The 18,495-nt window shown below is 36.1% G+C and overlaps 1 long non-coding RNA gene and 1 other non-coding gene across 2 annotated transcripts in view; one reads left to right on the forward strand and one right to left on the reverse strand.

Moving 5' to 3' along the window:
- Nucleotides 1–2,759: 2,759 nt before the first annotated feature.
- LOC140605456 (uncharacterized) overlaps nt 2,760–18,495 on the reverse strand; it is a 42,031-nt gene continuing 26,295 nt past the window's right edge. The window contains exons 3-4 of the long non-coding RNA XR_012008105.1: nt 6,917–7,110; nt 2,760–2,879 (exon numbers count right to left, since the gene is read on the reverse strand). This is a non-coding gene — a long non-coding RNA (uncharacterized lncRNA). The remainder of the gene's footprint in view (nt 2,880–6,916; nt 7,111–18,495) is intronic.
- On the forward strand, nt 16,746–16,851 carry LOC140605565 (U6 spliceosomal RNA). Its single transcript, XR_012008205.1, has one exon. It is a non-coding gene; the product is annotated as a U6 spliceosomal RNA (small nuclear RNA).

Genomic DNA, 18,495 nt, shown 5'->3' on the forward strand with positions numbered 1-18,495 from the left:
ATAGGTGATTCTAAACATTTTCTAACTACCAGAAACCCCAGCTTGCTGCTATGTCACAATTAAATGATACACTTTCTTTCAGTACAGAGCTTCAAATGAACTTTAATAGTGAACTCAAAGGTATTTCACTTATCAAGAAAACTAAGGTTAGGGATCCCTGGGTGGCGCAGCGGTTTGGCGCCTGCCTTTGGCCCAGGGCACGATCCGGAGACCCGGGATCTAATCCCACGTCGGGCTCCCGGTGCATGGAGCCTGCTTCTCCCTCTGCCTGTGTCTCTGCCTCTCTCTCTCTCTCGTTCTGTGATTATCATAAATAAATAAATAAAAATTAAAAAAAAAAAAGAAAAAAGAAAACTAAGGTTAAATTACCTTGGATTGGATCACTGTCCAAGACAGAGATTTTTTACATTTGTTTTAAAATGCCCACGTTTCAAATGAAATCCCAACTTTCCTTCTGCAATTAAGTTCTGACTAAAAATACAAAGCACTTAAGCATAGAGACCATAAAATGTCCTTGTCTTAATCTTCCTTCAGAATTTCACTGTAAATATTTCTTAGATTTACAAAACCATTGGAGATTTTTACTGGTCATTTAAAAAATATTTTCCTTATATCTGAAGCTAATATAACAGTGTATGTTAACTAACTGGAATTAAAATAGAAACTTCAAAAGCCGGAGGAAAAAAAAGAAACTAAAAACGACATGAATAATTAGAAGACAATAATGAGTTTAAGAAATTTCAAAACCAATGACTTTAGTCCATTTATTTCTATCCTTAACCCCATTTGATCGTGTTTACCAAATTTCCTGTTTAATCTCTTTCTATACCATAAGATTAAATTATATCATGAAAAATAAATGTAGTAGTAAACCCTGATTGACATCTAAAGAAAATTTCAAGTATATCCTTAAACAAGGAGCCTACTATCTTGATTAGACACAAATCAGCAAACTTTTATCTTTGAGATGAATATTTTAGACTAGGCTAGAAGTGATCATTTCTTTTCTAAAGTTTCTCACCAAACTACCAAGCCTGACCTGTGCATAAGTAGAACAGTGATGTTCTAACAGTGATGTTATAGTGAAAATTAGATTTAAATGGAACAGGATTCTCTCCCAACTCACAAGTAATCTTTGGAGAGTTCAAGAATCTGTAACATTCTGTTCATGCAATCTTTTGGGAAAGCTTCCTGTCCTGGTTAAGTTTCGACATATTGTTGTCATGCATAAACCATCTTTGACTCCCCTGTCACTGGGCAACCAAAGAACTGACCATCTGGACTCCTGGTTTGATAAAAACTTTTAGGGAGCCAGAAAAATCTTGCCAAGTAAAAGAACATAGCTCAAAGGGAGCTCAGAAGAATTCTCAAAGACATGTTACATTCAGACATTGTTTTATAAACAACTTGGACTTTTCACACAAATACATACACACACACACACACACTTAAAATTCCAATACAAGGCTCTGTATTGGATTAAGGGTGGTGAGGTGATTTGGGAGATGGTCCTATCTGGGACGTTGTTTTTGAGTATGAAAGGAGTACTATAAATTGTCACCCTGGGAGCACGGTAAGCCAGGACGGTCCCTGACAGATCAGACAGTGCAGTCATCCCAATGATAATGAAAGGAGAATTGAATTAGATGTTCTCTTGGCTAAAGAAATCCATAGAAAAATAAAAAAAAAAAAGTTCTGATGGCTGACACATGAACTCAGGCATGGATGCACTTCCTAGTTACCTCTAAAAATGACACATTTCAATGTTCACTCTCCCTATGACCTAATAATTTCATCCATTATAAGTTCTGACCACTTTTCCAAACCTGAAAATGGCCTCAAGAGAAAATCACTTGCCAATAGATTTATTTGGACCTTGCTTGATGTGGTAGGACCAGATCCTCGCCAAATGAGTAATCACGAGTATAAATCCCTACAGCATGAACTGACCATTTTCAAAAGAAAAGTATTCTCTCCCCATGGTTGAAAACAAGTTCAAATCTCAATATTCCCAGGGAACAATTAATCCTGAACAAACCTTCAAAAGTATTGAGTTATTAATTTAGCATTTGGTGTCACTGCAATACGACGAAACTGGGAAGAACACAAAAAATGATTTTCTAGTCTTCCACCAAAAAGAATCCATGCAAGAAGGAAGCTGGAATTGTGCAAGAAGGGGATGGGATGAGGTCTTCGCCTTGTGAAGAATGTGGAAGAGGCCTGACCCCAAAAGGGGGTGAATCCTCAGAGAATGACAGAGGGGGGTGGGGTAACAGGATCCAAGGGGGCCTGAACTGAGACACCCTCTGGCAGGTCATGACCTGCAGGTAAAAGCTCCCTGAAAGCGTAAGGCAGCAGTACTGTCCAAGATCTGAGGAATGATTGTCGCCACATTACAATCCTTGGAAAAATTCTCAGTGGCCAAGTTAGCATGAAGGAATTGGAAGCCATCGCTTCCCTGTGTGAATCCAGGCTGGGGTATCCCATGGCCAGCCACGTCTTCTAAGTCTATACCTTACTGGAGTCATTACTGCAGCAAACAGCTGCTGTGACTTTACCTTGGTCCCACTAAGAATCTCCTGCTTTTTTTGCCCTAGGGCATCTTGCATGTATAATTAGGAAAGGTGGGGAGAATTAGGAGCTGTGGGGCAGCCCTTGACCAATGGAGACAGAAGTCAGTGGATTAGTAATCTGTCTTGCATCTCTCATATTAATAATTCTAATGAACTCTTCAGAAATACAAGGTTGACTTCCATGTACCCGTGCAAAATGGATCCCGAAATGTGCTCTTCCTCTTTCTCCATTTCACTCTCCCAGGACCTTTACTGTCTTTCTCCTGGATAACTTCTTCTTGCTCTTGTCTCCACCCACAAGAAAACCTATATGCAAAGGATAAAAACAATGAAAACAATAGCAGATTTCTCATCAGGTGAATTTCCTCCATCTGACCACAGAGGCAAGAAGGAAGTTGCATGATATTTTTCTTTTTTTTTTTTCCCTCTTTTAACAAATTTTTTAATTTGAGCATGGTTGACACACAGTGTTACATTAGTTACAGGTGTACAACAGTGACTCAAGTACTCTATGTTATGCTATGCTCACCATATCTGTCAGCAGACGCCATTCCAGTATCATTGACTATGTTCCTTATGTTGTGCCTTTTATTCTCATGACTTATTCATTCCATAACTGGAAGTCTGATCCTCTCACTCCCCTTCATCCGTTTACCCATCCATCGCCCTCTTCCATTCAGCAACCATCAGTCTGTCCTCTGTATTTATAGGTCAGATTCTGCTTTTTTGCTTGTTTATTCATTTGTTTTGTCTTTTAAATTCCACATATGAGGGAAATTATAGAGTATTTGTCTTTCTCAATCTGACTTACTTCACTTAGTGTAACACCTTCAATGTCCATCTATGTTATTGCAAATGGCACCAAGTCATACCTCTTTTTTATGGCTACATAATATTTGTGCATGTGTTCGTGTGTTTGTGTGTTCGTGTGTGTGTGTGTGTGTGTGTGTGTGTGTGCACGTCTTCCTCATCCATATTAATGGATACTTGGGCTACTTCCATATCTTGGCTACTGTAAATAATGCCACTGTGAATATGTGACATCTTTTCAAATTACTGCTTTTGTTTTCTTTGAGCAAATATTCACTAGTGGAATTATTGGATTATATGGTATTTCTATTTTAATGTCTCAAGGAAGCTCATACTGCTTTCCACAGCGGCTGCACCAATTTATATTCCTCAAAACAGTGCACAAGGATACCTTTTTCTCCACATCTTCACTAGCATTTGTTATTTCCTATCTTTTTAATTTTAGCTATTCTGACTGGTGTGAGGTTATATCTCATCATGGTTTTGATTCGTATTTCCCTGGTAATTAGGCATGACATTTTTCAAGTGCTGAATAAAGAAACCCAACCAAGCCAGATTCTACATAGAGCTAAGATATCCTTAGGAATGAGGGGGAGGTCTGGGTGGCTCAGTGGTTGAACATCTGCCTTGCACTCCAGGAGTGATCCTGGGGTCCCAAGATCAAGACCCGCATATGGCTCCCCACAGGGAACCTGCTTCTCCCTCTGCCTGTGTCTCTGTCTCTCTCTGTGTGTCTCTCATGAATAAATGGATAAAATCTTTAAAAAAATAAAATAAAATAAAAGCTAATAAATAATAAAAATAAATTTTAAAAAATAGCTACAGAATTTCTTTAAAACAAAAAGTAAATGATAAGAGAGGGAATCTCAGGGCATCAGGAATTTTAAAAAAGACAATAGAGTAAAATGTGGGTAAACACAAAAGGTGTTTCTTTTTGTTGAGTTTCCAACTTATGTTTCATCATTGATACAAAAATTCTAACACTTTCTGATGTGGTTCTCATTCTCAGTAACATGTAAGGAATATTGAAGACATTTATATTATGAATGGGAGAAAGTAGAAGGTTGTAAAGGGAGGTAAGACTTCTCCCATACTTTACTCAAACTGGTACAGCCATTTAGGAATAAAATGACACTTCCTTAAAACACTAAACATGAAGAACATATTATGCACCAGTCACAGTACTTGCCATATATTCCAGACAAATAAAAATTTATGCCCACATAAAACCTCTACACAAGTGTTCACAGGAACTTTAATCTGTAATAGTCAAAACAGAATCATCAAAAATACTTTATGACAGGTGAATGATTACGTACACTGTGGTACATCTGTACCATGGAAAACTACTTGGCAGTAAAAGGAATGGAGGATTGATATGTGCAACAACTTGGTTGGATCTCAAGGGCACTATGCTGAGTGAAAAATAAAAGCCAATCATAAAATATTGCATGTTGTATATTTCAATTTATATAATATTCGCAGAATGACAAAATTATCTGTATGGAGAAATCAATTAGTAGTTGCCAGGGGTTAGGGCTTGTGGTGAGAGCAGGAAGGGGTTAAGTGTGTCTGACAGGGTCATACAAGGGAGGTCTTTGTGATGGAATAGTTGTGTGTCTTCACTTAGGTGGTGGTTACACAAATTGGTTCAGTGGAACAGAGCTACACACGCGTTGTGACAATATCCACCCCTGGTTCTTACACTGTGTGCCAGTTCTTTAAAGTATTCCCATTGGGAGAAAATATACCACCTCTGCAATTCTTGCATCTTCCTGTAAATCTATAATTTCAAAATAAAAATTTATAAAAGAATCCAGGAAGAGGACTCACTGTGGCAACTTCTTGTTGAAGTTTATCTCAGAGCAGAAATGCATACATGCTCACTATTCTGACAGCTGTTGATTATCATACATACTTTAGTATCTTTCACAGTGACCCTGCTTCTCCCTGGACTGTTTCTTTGGCACAATTTACCTTCGCTTTTGCTGCTTCACGCCTATGAATGTAAGCTTCCCCCCCTAACACTATTCATTCTTTTTTGGGAGATGAACATTCTGCTCATTTCTGTCTTCCAGCATAGAACATGTATTTTTCTAGTGTTTCAGTTAGTACAGAACAGTTTGGACCAATTTCCCAAGTAATAAGCCACTAGCTCCTTTTTAATATTACCTCCTTAAAACCATTTAAAAGGAACTGTATCTAAAAATAGAACTATTCAGTAATTGCGCTACTAAGTATTTACCCAAAGGATACAAAAATACAGATTCAAAGGGGTACATGCATCCCTATGTTTGTAGCAGCATTATCAACAGTAACAAAACTTGAAACTACGGAGAGAACCCAAATGTCCATTGACTGATGAATGGATAAAGAAGAGTGATATATATATATATATGACATATATATGACTCAGCCACCAAAAAGAATGAAATGGTGCCATTTGCAATGACATGGATGGAGCTAAAGTGTATTTTATGCTAAGTGAAATAAATCAGTCATAGAAAGACAAATACAAATATGATCTTATTCATATATGGAATTTAGAAAACAGATGAACATATGGAAAGGAAGAAAAGAAAAAAAAGGAGAGAGGGAAAGAAACCATAAAAGACTCTTTAACTGTAGAGAACAACCTGAGGGTTGATAGAGGGGAGGTAAGAGGGGCTGGGCTAGATGGGTGACAGGTATTAAGGAGGACACTTGTGATGAGCATTAGGTGTTGTATGTAAGTGCTGAATCACTGAATTCTACTCCTGAAACTAATACCACACTATATGTTAACTAGCTAAAATTAAAAAAAAAAATCCTGAACACAAGTTCACAAATATATTCATATTTTTTAAGAGGCCTTATGATTTTAGCTTTTGTATTTAGATCTATATTTTACTGGTCATCTGTGTGTGTGTGTGTGTGTGCGTGTGTATGACCTGAAATAGAAGATCAAAGTGTATTTTTGCAATATGGGCTATCCAGTTGTTCCAGCAACATTTGTTGAAAAAAACTTTCCTTCCCCATAAAATTTCATTGACAGTTTAAAATAAATAAGTAAAAGGAACTGCATCATTTAAATAGATTTGAGTAGTGTAAAAAACCTTAACATTAAATTTTGTGATTGCCTATATTCTATATACATGTAAATTAACCGTAATGTATGAACACACGTGTGTATCCATGTGTGTATATATATACACATTTGTATGTATACACTATATATATATATACAAATTAATGTAAATTAAAGTGGCCATGAGTTCATTAACACTGAGGATAAAGTGAAAGTGTCATCCAAATAACCATGCTGATCAAAAATTTATCTTATTTGTAAGGTACACTTAATATACCAGCATCCAAGACAGTCAAACTATAGCCAAGGGAAGAAAATAATATATAAATTATTAGTTATCACTCTAACATGTCACAATATTACTTCTTGAGAACCAACTCCACTATTAGTTCTTTACTCAACTCTCTACCAAAGACAAAATCAAATTACCTAAGAATTAAAGCTCTAAAATTAAAGCTCTTCTCACCTTTCTCATATGGCATGGTTTTTTTAGTTGTCAGAAGTCCACTGAAAATCCTACTTTTTAGGAGGATGATGCCAGGTGCACTGAACAGGAGTCCATGCATCACTCATATCTACAACTTTAGTAATGATGGCCAGTTCTAATGCAGTCATTTCAAAATACTCTTCACTCTTTTTATATTTTTTTCCACAACTGTCCTGTCATAAAAGACAAATGGGATTAATTTTCAATTTTTGGAATGATGTATTGTCTTTAGGATTGCTTTGCCAACCTCCTTGCCCCTAAATATTGAAGGTAATGTGAAGTAATTGGAGGTAATTTGACTAATGTGAAATATTACTACATTCAATGGAAAAAAAACCTTGAAAATATATCTTACCTGAATGGGTACAAATCTTTCAACAATGATAATGGAGTTAAGTAATTATGAAAAGGGATATAGTCATAAAGAAAAAATGCAGAAGAATGGAAAACCACACACCATCTTAATAAAAACAAATGAGGATAGATTGGAGTGTAATACTTTATGGAAACTTATTTTGTTAATCAGCACATGCAAAAGAATGTACCTCTGCCAAAAAAGAGGACTGAATTAAACACAGGAAATTTTTAGGGACACCTAGCTGGCTCGGTCAGAAAAGCATGTGAACTCAGGGTCATGAGTTCAAGCCCCATGTTGGGTGTGGAGATCGCTTAAATAAATAAATAGACTTAAAAAATATAAACACATGAAAATTATGTATACTATATGTAAGAAAAACAACAACAACAGCGCTTTATAGCAAAAAAAGCACATCCAAAATGAAATAGGCTGGAATCTCAATAGCTTATTCACTGGAAGTTTAAATTCACAAAACAGTTTCCTGTGTCCAAGACAAAGAAATATTGGAGATACCATGAGTAGGAATCTGTTTCTACATTCAAACTACCAAGTGCTTAGTTACCTGATTCATGAAGAAAGGAAATGCAGATAACAACAACAACAACAAAATATATATATATATAATTTCCTTGACCTTTATACCCACAATTACCCCCAAAGTAATAGTTTTTCTTTATATAGTAAGTTTTATGACCAAATCTCAGTTCAAGTGTCTCTCATGGATAAGTATCAAAAATTTATTTGTTCATATGGAAAATATTCTAAGGTTTAAAATACATCTATTAAGGAATTTTATTTTGGATCTACATACGAAGCCAAACTTGTCCTTTCTAGAGGAGTATCTAACTTGGGAATTCTCTGGTTCAAACTATTCTGTGTTTATCTCATTTTTTACCGGTCTGAAAAGAACTCTTGAAGACTCCGGAAACATCTGTATTCACAGTTGCCACTGCTGCGAGCAGAGAGGAGATGAAAAAAGTAAAAGATGGTTTACTTTGAATCTTCTCCCACTCCCCTCCCTCTCCCCCTCTCTCCATTTAGGAACAAGGGGGATTGATGGCTGAAGGGACAGCATAGAAACACATCTGAGTCAAGAGGAGAATCTCTGAGGACAATATCTTTGAAGTCATGCACATGTATATGGATAATCTCCTAGATTCAGTGTCCTCATCAGGAAAATCTATAGACAGAATCTTTTTTAGTTTTTAAGTTCTTATTTTAATTCCCATTAATTAACATACAGCGTAATATCAGTTTCAAGTATACTGACACTTAGAGTGATACTGAGTTCTAGACTGAGCATGTCTACCACTGAGGGAGGGTCAGGATTGCAGAGACCCCCTGAGGTACAAGCACAAGGGGCCACAGAAATCTCAGTTAGGACATGAGAATTAGGACCAAACTTGCAGCCCTCAATCTCAAGCTCTGTTCATCAACTCTGAAGAGAACATTTAAGGAGATTGTAAACACTAGTCATTTTCCCTGAAAATGTCATGCATTTATCAAAAGAAGTAACTGAAAAATGCACTAAAATATTTGTTACTCACAACATACACTGAATATATGCATGATACCATTAAAAATATTACCCAATTTCATTCAAATCATTTCTGTAGTACAATTATAATGTTCCTTTAACACAAAACGTACACTTTTAAAAAAATCAGTTTACATGTATGCTTTTCAACCTCTTGTAAAATGTGCACGCTTTCAACCCTGCACCATTGACTCTTCAACTTCTTCTCTTGAAACTACCTCTGTTTCCTCACCCCAGCCACACTGTATCTCTGGTTGTTTCTCCAACATGCCACACATGCTCATATCTTAAGATCTTGGCTTGCAGTGTTCTGTCTGCTTGGAACCCTCTTCCTAGGAAGCCTGTCCTTTAGGTTGCTGCTCAAACATCACATACTCAGTAAGGTTTACCACCCTAAGGAAGAGTGGAACCATCCTCCCTCCAACAGCACCTTCTTGACACTCTCATACTCTGCTCTACTCTTCCCTCACTCCTTTTCCATTTCACTTATTATTTACTTATCTGTATTATAAATATCTCATCCATTAGGCCTGTGTTTCTTTTCTTTTTTTTCATCTCCTCCAGTTAAGTGGAAGCTCCATGTGGAAGGGGTCTTTATCTCTCTTATTTACGGATGTATCTCAGGTGTCTCAGACTTCATGATGCAGATTATAATAAAAAAGATTATGATTGATAATCAAAAAAGATTTACTGAGTCAGTGAATGAGTGAGTGACTGAGTAAATCTTTCATTTATCCTGAGTCTTACTCAAAATATTTGTGAATGTTGAGAAGGGAAATGATTCTCAATGAGAAACCAATCCTTTGCAGTTCCAGTTGTTTCAATTCATTACTCTCAATGAAACTGAAGGACATATAAAAAGACGCTTAAGAAAGCAAGCTAAAGAATGCATGGGAACATGGAGATTTTCCAGATATTTCAGATTGGACAAGAGCAGAAATATTTAAGACTACTGGCAAAGGAAAGAACATAGAAGGAAGCTATGGAGGACTCTGGCAAACTGCTCACCAAATCCATTTCCACTTTTTCTCCTGAGGACACAGCTTATTACTGAGACAATATTGCAGAGTCCCAGCCAACTGAATACTGGAGAAACTGATGTGCATTGCTTCCAGAACTAGTCCTTTAAAAACTCCTCCCTTGTAATTCTCCTTGCCCATTGTCCTTCTCATAATGTAGATCAGCATGGTAGTCCACAAAGCCACCTGTTGAACTTGGCAGAGCTACAAGATGAAGGAAGCCTGGATCCTGGAAGCAGTGACTGGAGGGAGTTTCCTGCCATTGTGAATACCCATTTGGATTTTGCATCCACATGAAGTGTGCTTCTCTTGCTTTAAATTACCGATAATTTGCAGTTCCAGTATTATAGTAGCTAACATTACCTTGAATAATACAATAATGTTCCCATGACGTTAAATAGGAAAATTTTTCTTTGAGGGATTAAAATCCTAGCATAGCATGACATGAAGAATACAGACAGAAGTCTGAGAACCCAGAAAATATAAAAGATGCTTTTGCTTGCGATGCAAGATCACACACAGTGAAGGTTTCAACAAATGTTTCTCATAGGCTTCCTCTCATCTTTACAATTCAGCTGACATTTTTGTGACTGTAGAGGGAACAGCTGGATTATCTGAAAAACTTGCCTTAGAAAGGGATGAGACAGGTAGTTCATGGTTGAATTGTGGAGATCTTCATTGTACCATCATGGGATTATTTTTAAAAGGATCTATGATTTTTTTTTAAATTCCTTCTTGAATTAGATTAGGTTGTTAGTAATTTCTTACCTAAGCTCAGCCTCTAGCATTTAAGATTATAATCATTTTATAAATCTAATACAGAAAGAAGCCCTTGATAATTATTTTTTTCAGTTATAAGAAGTTTTAACAAGACAGGTGACTAACAAACTTCAGTTTAGTAAAAGGAGATTTTGAAAATCACAGACTCCAAAAATAGTACCTTTATAAATCTGGTTCATCTGGAGCTTCAGAAGAGTTTAAAACATGCATCTTTTTCTAAAAAGTCACAAATTCACATATCCTAGAATAGAAACATCTGTGAAACACAATTATGTATAATTTATTTATTATATTTATTTATATAATTAGCATATTTATATTTGCTGGTGTAAAACTAGGAAATAGTCAAGCAACTTACATTATAAACTGCTTGTGAGGAGGTTAAAATGATATTCTTAACTGACACTTCCACCAGAGAATATCCTTGCCACCTAAAACAACTATGTTGTCTTTAGAAAACTAAGGATGAATATTTTAAATATTAGCATACAAGGCTTTGACACATATATGTCATTTTCCTATATTACATAGCCCCATAATAGTTACTTTTTCATATCATGTAAAAGGATAATTGATTCCATAAATAAGTAATAATTTACATCAAAAGCAATAATGAAAGAGAATGGCTCTGACTCTACAGGAATATCTGCCTACAATGTCCCTCTTTCCCTCTATTCACTATCACAAACTCAAATACCACCACTTTTGTAATCACCCCTTCTTCCTCTCTTCCTCTTCCTCATTCTTTTGTACTCCCTGAGTAGTTTGTATAATTATTTGAGCATTAGATTACTGAATTATAGTCATTACTTCCACTTCTGACTTGTCTAACCAAATATGTGGAAACTAAACAGCACACCTGCTGAGCAACCAAGGAATCAAAGAAGAAATCAAAAGGGAATCAAGAAATAGTTCAAAACAAATAAAAATGGGAACACTACACATCAAAACCATGAGATGCTCCAAAAGCAGTTCTGAAAGGGATATTTATATAGATAAAAGCATTTATTAAGGAAACAGAAAGGTCTCAAATGAACAATCTAATTTTATACCTGAAAAAATTAGAAAAAGAACAAATTAAGCCCAAAGTTAACAGAATGAGGGGAATAACAAAGATCAGAACAGAAATTAATGAAATAGACACGAGAAAGACAATAGAAAAGAGTAACAAAACTAAGAGCTAGCTTTTCAAAAGATAAAATAGACCAGTCTTTAGCTAGACTAAGAAAAAAATAAGATTCATAATTAAAAGAAAAAGTGAAAGAGAAGATATTACAACTGATACCATAAATATTCAAAGAGTCATAACAGACTAATATAAACAGTTGTGCTCCAACGTTTGGATAAGCTAGAACAAATAGGCAAGACTAAATCATGAAGAAATAGAAAATATGAATAGATCAATAGTGAATAAGGAGTTTGAATCATTAATCCAAAACCACACAAAAGAAGAAAACCCAGGACCAGATGATTTCACTGTTACATTCACCCAAATATTTAAAGAATAATTAGTGCCAATCCTTCTCAAACTCTTCCAAAAATTAAAGAGGAATAAACATTCCCAAATTCATTTTATGAGGCCAGCATTACTGTGATACCAAAGCCATATAAGGACACTGCAAGAAAGAAAAACAAACCAATATCCCTGATGAAGAGATAGAAGCAAAAACTCAACAAAATACAAGCAAAAAGCATTCAACAGCACGTTAAAAGGATCATACACAAAGAGGGATTTATCCCTGGGATGCAAGGATGGTTCAATATACACAAATCAATAAATATCATACACCTCATTAATAAATGAAAGATAATCCATTTCTTTTGTGTCTTCTTCAATTTCTTTAATAAGTGTTCTATAGTTTTCCAAATACAGATCTTTTGCCACTTTGGTTAGGTTTATTCCTAGATATCTTATTGTTTGGATGCAATTGTTAGAGATTGACTCCTTAATTTCTCTTTCTTCTGTCTCATTGTTAGTGTATAGAAATGCAACTGATTTCTGTGCATTGATTTTCTATCCTTCCACTTTGCTGAATTTCTGTATGAGTTCTAGCAATTTTAGGGTGGAGTCTCTTGGGTTATCCATATAGAGTATCATGTCATCTGCAAAGAGTGAGAATCTGATTTCTTCTTTGCCAATTTGGATGCCTTTTATTTTTGTTGTTGTTATTGTCTGATGGCTGAGGCTAGGACTTCTAGTACTATGTTGAACAGCAGTGGTGACAGTGGATGTCCCTGCTGTGTTCCTGAACTTTGGAGAAAAGCTCTCAGTTTTTCTCCATTGAGATTTATATTCTCCATGGGCTTTTCATATATGGCTTTTTTTATATTGATGCATGTTCTTTCTATCCCTACACTGTGAAGAGCTTCAACCAAGAAAGGATGCTGTACTTTGTCGAATGCTTTTTCTGCATCTATTGAGAGGATCATATGGCTCTTGTCCTTTTTCTTTTTTATTAATGTAGCATATCACATTGATTGATTTGTGGATGTTGAACCACCTTTGCAGCCCAGGAATAAATCCCACTTGGTCATGGTGAATAATCGTTTTAATGTACTGTTGAATCCTATTGACTAGTATCCTGATGAGAATTTTTGCATCCATGTTCATCAGGGAAATTGGTCTATAATTCTCCTTTCTGGTGGAGTCTTTCTCTGGTTTTGGGATCAAGGTAATGCTGGCCTCATAGAAAGAGTTTGGAAGTTTTCCTTTCATTTCTATTTTTTGAAACAACTTCAGAAAAGTAGGTATTAATTCTTCTTTAAATGTTTGGGAGAATTCCCCTGGGAAGTCACCTGGCCCTGGAGTCTTGTTTGTTGGGAGGTTTTTGATTACTACTTCAATTTTCTTGCTGGTAATGGGTCTGTTCTTATATTCTCTTTCTTCCTGTTTTAGTAGTTTATACATCTCTAGGAATGCATCCATTTATTCCAGATTGCCTATCTTATTGGGTATAGTTGCTCATAATACGTTCTTATAATTATTTGTATTTCTTTAATGTTGATTGTAATCTCTCCTCTTTCATTCATGATTTTTTTTTTTTTTTGGTGGGGGGGTCCATTCTCTTTTATTTTTGATAAGTCTCGCCAGGGATTTATCAATCTTATTAATTCTTCAAAGAACCAGCTCTTAGTTTTGTTGATATGTTCTACTGTTCTTTTGGTTTCTATTTCATTGATTTCTCCTCTAATCTTTATTATTTCTCTTCTCCTGGTGGGTTTAAGTTTTATTTGCTTTCCTTCTCCAGCTCCCATAGGTGAAAGATTAGGTTGAGTATATGAGATCTTTCTTGTTTTTTTGAGAAAGGCTTGTAATACTATATACTTCCCTCTGAGGACTGCCTTCGCTGCATCCCAAAGGCAAGGGAAACAAAAGCAATAATGAACTATTGGGACTTCATCAAGATGAAAAGCTTCTGCACAGCAAAGGAAACAGTTAACAAAGCCAAAAGGCAACCTATAGAATGGAAGAAGATATTTGCAAATGACACATCAGATAAAGGGCTAATGTCCAAAATCTACAAAGAACTTATCAAACTCAACACTCAAAGAACAAATAATCTAATCAAGAAATGGGCAGAAGACATGAACAGACATTTCTCCAAAGAAAACCTACACATGGCCAACAGACACATGAAAAAAAATACTCAACATCAGGAAAATGCAAATCAAAACCACAATGAGATATCACCTCATATTAGTTAGAATTGCTAAAATTAACAAGTCAGGAAATGACAGATATTGGTGAGGATGCACAGAAAGGGGAACATGCTTACACTGCTGATTGGAATGCAAGGTGGTGTAGCCATTCTGGAAAACAGTATGGAGGTTCCTGATAAAGTTAAAAATAAAGCTACCAGGGGCAGCCCGGGTGGCTTAGTGGCTTAGCACCACCTTCAGCCCAGAGCCTGATCCTAGAGACCTGGGATCCAGTCCCACATCAGGCTCCCAGTGTGAAGCCTGCTTCTCCCTCTGCCTGTGTCTCTGCCTCTCTCTCTTTCTCTCTCTCTCAAGAATAAATAAATAAAATCTTTTTTAAAAATAAAATAAATAGGGATCCCTGGATGGCGCAGCGGTTTGGTGCCTGCCTTTGGCCCAGGGCGCGATCCTGGAGATCCGGGATCGAATCCCACGTCAGGCTCCCGGTACGTGGAGCCTGCTTCTCCCTCTGCCTGTGTCTCTGCCTCTCTCTCTCTCTCTTTCTCTCTCTCTCTCTCTCTCTGTGACTATCATAAATAAATAAAAACGTAAAAAAAAAAATTTTAAAAAAATAAGTAAATAAATAAATAAAAAATAAAATAAAATAAATAAAGCTACCATACAGCCTAGCAACTGCACTACTGCATATTTACCCCAAAGATACAAATGTAGTGATCCAAAGGGACCCGCACCCCAGTGTTTATAGTAGCAACGTCCACAACATGGAAAGAGCCCAGATGTTTATTGTCAGGTGAATGGATAAAGAAAATGTGGTGTATATATACAATGGACTACTACTCAGCCATCAAAAAAAAAAAAAAAAGAAATCTTACCATTTGCAATGACATGAATGGACTAGAGGATGTTATGGTAAGCAAAATAAGTCAATCAGAAAGAGACAATTATCATATAATCTCACTCATGTGGAATCTAAGAAACAAAATAGAGGATCATGGGGAAGAGAGGAAAAAGTAAAACAAGATGAAATCAGAGAGGAAGACAAATAATAAGGGACTCCTAATCTTATAAAACAAACTGAGGTTTGTTGGAGGGATGGGGTAGGGGATGGTGTAACTGAGTGATGGACATTTAGGAGGGCACGTGATGTAATGAGTACTGAGTATTACATTTGACTGATGACTCACTGACTTCTACCTCTGAAAACATTATATGTTGGTTAAATGAACTTAAATAATTTTTTTAAAAATGAAAGATAATCATGTGAACATCTCAATAGAAGCAGAAAAAAGCATTTGACAAAATACAATATCCTCTTAGGATAAAAACCCTCAACAAAATGGGTATGGAAGGAATATACCTCAGCATAACAATGGCCATAGTTGATAAGCCCACAGCTAACATCATACTCAGTGGTGAAATGTAGAAAGCTTTTCCTCTAAGATAAGGAAGAATAAAAGGGTGCCCCCTCACATCACTCTTATTCAACATAGTCCTTGAAGTCCTACCCAGGGAAATTAGGCAAGAAACAGAAATAAACTGTATCTAATGCAAAAAAGAAGTTAAATTGTTTTTTGCAGATGATATGATTTTTTTATAAATTTATTTTTTATTGGTGTTCAATTTGCCAACATATAGAATAACACTCTGTGCTCATCCCGTCAAGTGCCCACCTCAGTGCCCATCACCCAGTCACCCCCACACCCCGCCCACCTCCCCTTCCACCACCCCTAGTTCGTTTCCCAGAGTTAGGAGTCTTTCATGTTCTGTCTCCCTTTCTGATATTTCCCACTCATTTTTTTCTTCTTTCCCCTTTATTCCCTTTCACTATTTTTTATATTCCCCAAATGAATGAGACAATATAATGTTTGTCCTTCTCCAATTGACTTATTTCACTCAGCATAATACCCTCCAGATGATATTATTTTATAAATAAAAATCCTAAAGATTCCACCCAAAATATATTAGGTCTAATAAACAAATTCAGTAAAGTTGCAGAATAGAAAACCAATGTGCTGAAATCAGTTGCACTTTTATACAAAAACAACAGAATACTCTTAAAAAGAATAAAGAAAATCATCTCATTCACAATAGCATTAAAGACAATACAATACTTAAGGCTAAATATAACCAAGGAGGTGAGACATCTGTACACTGAAAACTATAAGACTTTGATGAAAAAAATCGAAGGTGACACAAACAAATGGAAAGATATCCAATACTCATGGATAGAAAGAATTAATATTTTTTAAATGTCCATTTTACCCAAACCCATTTATACATTCAGTGCAACCCCTATCAAAAAGACTGTGTCATTTCTCATAGAACTAGAAAAAAATAATCCTAAAATTTGTATAGAATCACCAAAGACCCTGAATAGCCAAAGCAATCCTGAGAAAGAACAAAGTTGGAGGCATCACACTTCCTGATTTTTAACCTATACCACAAACCTAGCGTGTGCTGGCTTTGGCGGCACATAGAATTAAACTGGAATGATACAGAGAAGATTAGCATGGTCCTTGCACAAGGACACATGCAAATTCGTGAAGTGTTCTATACTACAAAGCTATTGTAATGAAAACAGTATGGTACTAGAATAAAAATAGACACAAAGACCAATAGAACAGGATCTTGAGCCCAGAAATGAACCCTCAAATCTATGACCAACTAATACTTGATACAGAAGCTGAAAATATACAAGGAAAGAATAGTCTCTTCAATAAATGGTTCTGGGAAAACTGATCAACTTCATTAAAGAAAATGAAATTGGACTTCACCCTGAACATCTGATCACCCCAATGTCTAATCAAACTCCTTGTCTTCCACCTTCCCCCATGTGATATCTCATCACCCTGGCCTGCCTGCAGCAATGATCTACTGAGTCTGTTTAGCCAGAATCGTCCTTACCACTGATGTTTCTTCTTAGCAATTTTTTAAAAGGATTTTATTTATTTATTCATGAGAAGCACAGGGAGAAACACAGGCAGAGACACAGGCAGAGGGAAAAGCAGGCTCCACTCAGGGAACCCGATGTGGGACTTGATCCCAGGTCTTCAGTATCACACCCTGGGCCAAAGGCAGACGCTCAACTGCTGAGCCACCCAGGTGTCCCTTCTTAGCAATTTTCTACCCACTGACTTCCAATGTTCTTCTTGGCTATAAATCTCCATTTGTCCATGGTGTGTTCATAATTGAGCCTAGTTCTGGACTAGGTATCTTTTCCCCTATTGCAATAGTTCCTGAATAAAATCTGCTCTTACCACTTAAACTATCATCCAGTCCTGATTTTCTTTAATGATAGATGAAAAGTAAAAAGATAGAAAATGATACATCATACAAACGCTAAACAAAAGGAAGTGAGGCTATTTGTGTTGATATCAAATAACAATGACTTCAGAACAAGGAAAGTTAAAAATGATTAAAAAAAAAGGTCAACCCATGAATGATACACAATTTAAAATGTGTCTTTATCTAAAAATGGAACTTCAAAATATATAAAGCAAAACCTGCTCTAACTGAAAAGAAAAACAGAAATATCCACAATGACAGTTGGTGACTTTAACACTTCTTTCTCGGTAATTGATACAAAAGGTAACAGACAGCAAGGATATGGAATATATATTAAAATTGGACATCACCAAGATCAAAGACTTCTATTCTGCAAAAGACATTAAGAGAATAAAAAGACAAGCCACAGTCCAGGAGAAAATCATTGCAAATCACACACCTAAACAAAGATTTGCATCCAAAAGGTATAAATAACTTTCTATCGCCAGTAATAAGAAAACAAACAATCCAAATTTTTTTTTTATATAAATTGCCTTTTCTTTTTTTTTTTAAGGATTTTATTTATTTATTTATTCCTGAGAGACAAGCAAAGAGAGGCAGAGACACAGGCAGGCGGAGAAGCAGGCTCCCTGCGGGGAGGGACTTGATCCCAGGACTCTGGGATCACAACCTGAGCCAAAGGCAGATACTCAACCACTGAGCCACACAGTTGTTTATTGCCACAAACAACCCAATTTTTAAAAATGGGCAAATGATTTGACAGTTCACAAAAGACAAATGAATGTCAAATAAATATATGGAAAGATGCTCAAACATCATATGTCACAGGGATTAAGTGTAGTAAGAGTTTTGGTGGATCCTCAAAGTGAAATAATGTTCAGTCGGATACAGGGTTTAAGTATTAGAATAACAAAATGTG

This window comes from Canis lupus, chromosome 15 (assembly GCF_048164855.1).
Source record: "Canis lupus baileyi chromosome 15, mCanLup2.hap1, whole genome shotgun sequence".
Lineage (NCBI taxonomy): Eukaryota > Metazoa > Chordata > Mammalia > Carnivora > Canidae > Canis > Canis lupus.